The sequence below is a fragment of the Palaemon carinicauda genome, chromosome 25 (assembly GCF_036898095.1).
Source record: "Palaemon carinicauda isolate YSFRI2023 chromosome 25, ASM3689809v2, whole genome shotgun sequence".
Classification (NCBI taxonomy): domain Eukaryota; kingdom Metazoa; phylum Arthropoda; class Malacostraca; order Decapoda; family Palaemonidae; genus Palaemon; species Palaemon carinicauda.
Window position 1 is genome coordinate 13,998,075 of NC_090749.1, and position 3,093 is coordinate 14,001,167.

The 3,093-nt window shown below is 46.8% G+C and overlaps 1 non-coding gene across 1 annotated transcript; it reads left to right on the forward strand.

Moving 5' to 3' along the window:
* The first annotated feature begins 2,939 nt into the window (after nucleotides 1-2,939).
* Nucleotides 2,940-3,011, forward strand: TRNAM-CAU (transfer RNA methionine (anticodon CAU)). The gene has a single exon. It is a non-coding gene; the product is annotated as a tRNA-Met (tRNA).
* Nucleotides 3,012-3,093: the final 82 nt, after the last annotated feature.

Consider the following 3,093-nt stretch of genomic DNA (forward strand, 5'->3'; position numbering starts at 1 on the left):
AACCCCCTGATTATAACCAGAAGCAGAGTGGCGCAGTGGAAGCGTGCTGGGCCCATAACCCAGAGGTCCGTGGATCGAAACCACGCTCTGCTACAACAGTATTTTAAAGAGAAATAGAAAGACGTCACTTTCAAGTAAAAACGCCCTGATTATAACCAGAAGCAGAGTGGCGCAGTGGAAGCGTGCTGGCCCCATAACCCAGAGGTCCGTGGATCGAAACTACTCTCTGCTACAACAGTATTTTACTGAGTAATAAAAAGACGTCACTTTCAAGTAAAAACCCCCTGATTATAACCAGAAGCAGAGTGGCGCAGTGGAAGCGTGCTGGGCCCAAAACCCAGGGGTCCATGGATTGAAACCACGATCTGCTACAACAGTATTTTACTAAGAAATAAAAAGTCGTCACTTTCAAGTAAAACCCCCCTGATTATAACCAGAAGCAGAGTGGCGCAGTGGAAGCGTGCTGGGCCCATAACCCAGGGGTCCGTGGATCGAAACCACGCTCTGCTACAACAGTATTTTACTGAGAAATAAAGAGATGTCACTTTCAAGTAAAAACGCCCTGATTATAACCAGAAGCAGAGTGGCGCAGTGGAAGCGTGCTGGGCCCATAACCCAGAGGTCCGTGGATCGAAACCACGCTCTGCTACAACAGTATTTTACTGAAAAATAAAAAGACGTCACTTTCAAGTAAAAACGCCCTGATTATAACCCGAAGCTGAGTGACGCAGTGGAAGCGTGCTGGGCCCATAACCCATAGGTCCGTGGATCGAAACTACGCTCTGCTAAAACAGTATTTTACTGAGAAATAGAAAGACGTCACTTTCAAGTAAAAACGCCCTGATTATAACCAGAAGCACAGTGGCGCAGTGGAAGCGTGCTGGGCCCATAACCCAAGGGTCCGTGGATCGAAACCACGCTCTGCTACAAAAGTATTTCACTGAGAAATAAAAAGACGTCACTTTCAAGTAAAAACGCCCTGATTATAACCAGAAGCAGAGTGACGCAGTGGAAGCGTACTGGGCCCATAACCCAGAGGTACGTGGATCGAAACCACGCTCTGCTACAACAGTATTTTACTGAGAAATAAAAAGACGTCACTTTCAAGTAAAAACGCCCTGATTATAACCACAAGCACAGTGGCGCAGTGGAAGCGTGCTGGGCCCATAAACCAGAGGTCCGTGGATCGACACTACGCTCTGCTACAACAGTATTTTACTGAGAAATAAAGAGACGTCACTTTCAAGTAAAAACACCCTGATTATAACCAAAAGCAGAGTGGCGCAGTGGAAGGGTGCTGGGCCCATAACCCAGAGGTCCGTGGATTGAAACCACGCTCTGCTACAACAGTATTTTACTGAGAAATAAAAAGACGTCACTTCAAAGTAAAAATGCTCTGATTATAACCGGAAGCAGAGTGGCGCAGTGGAAGCGTGATGGGCCCATAATTCAGAGGTCCGTGGATCGAAACTACGCTCTGCTACAACAGTATTTTACTGAGAAATAGAAAGACATCACTTTCAAGTAAAAACGCCCTGATTATAACCAGAAGCAGAGTGGCGCAGTGGAAGCGTGCTGGGCCCATAACCCAGAGGTCCGTGGATCGAAACCACGCTCTGCTACAACAGTATTTTAATGAGAAATAAAAAGACATCACTTTCAAGTAAAAATGCCCTGATTATAACCACAAGCGGAGTGGCGCAGTGGAAGCGTACTGGGCCCATAACCCAGAGGTCCGTGCATCGGAACCACGCTCTGCTACAACAGTATTTTACTGAGAAATAGAAAGATGTCACTTTAAAGTAAAAACGCCCTGATTATAACCAGCTGCAGAGTGGCGCAGTGGAAGCGTGCTGGGCCCATAACCCAGAGGTCTGTGGATCGAAACCACGCTCTGCTACAACAGTATTTTACTGAGAAATAGAAAGACGTCACTTTCATGTAAAAACGCCCTGATTATAACCAGAAGCAGAGTGGCGCAGTGGAAGCGTGCTGGGCCCATAACCCAGAGGTCCATGGATCGAAACCACACTCTGCTACAACAGTATTTTACTGAGAAATAGAAAGACGTCACTTCCAAGTGAAAACACCCTGATTATAACCAGGAGCAGAGTGGCACAGTGGAAGCGTGCTGAGCCTATAACCCCGAGGTCCGTGGATCAACACCACGCTCTGCTACAACAGTATTTTACTGAGAAATAGAAAGACGTCAATTCCATGTAAAAACGCCCTGATTATAACCAGAAGCAGAGTGGCGCAGTGGAAGCGTGCTGGGCCCATAACCCAGGGGTCCGTGGATCGAAACCACGCTCTGCTACAACAGTATTTTACTGAGAAAAAAAAGACGTCACTTCAAAGTAAAAATGCTCTGATTATAACCAGAAGCAGAGTGGCGTAGTGGAAGCGTGCTGGGCCCATAATCCAGAGGTCCGTGGATCGAAACCATGCTCTGCTACAACAGTATTTTACTGAGAAGTAAAAAGACGTCACTTCAAAGTAAAAATGCTCTGATTATAACCAGAAGCAGAGTGGCGCAGTGGAAGCGTGCTGGGCCCATAACCCAGAGGTCCGTGGATCGAAACCACGCTCTGCTACAACAGTATTTTACTGAGAAATAGAAAGACGTCACTTCCAAGTAAAAACGCCCTGATTATAACCAGGAGCAGAGTGGCACAGTGGAAGCGTGCTGGGTCCATAACCCAGAGGTCCGTGGATCGAAACCACGCTCTGCTACAACAGTATTTTACTGAGAAATAAAAAGACGTCACTTCAAAGTAAAAATGGCCTGATTATAACCACAAGCAGAGTGGCGCAGTGGAAGCGTGCTGGGCCCATAACCCAGAGGTCCGTGGATTGAAACCACGCTCTGCTACAACAGTATTTTACTGAGAAATAAAAAGACGTCACTTCAAAGTAAAAATGCTCTGATTATAACCAGAGGCAGAGTGGCGCAGTGGAAGCGTGCTGGGCCCATAACCCAGAGGTCCGTGGATCGAAACCACGCTCTGCTACAACAGTATTTTACTGAGAAATAGAAAGACGTCACTTCCAAGTAAAAACGCCCTGATTATAACCAGAAGCAGAGTGGCGCAG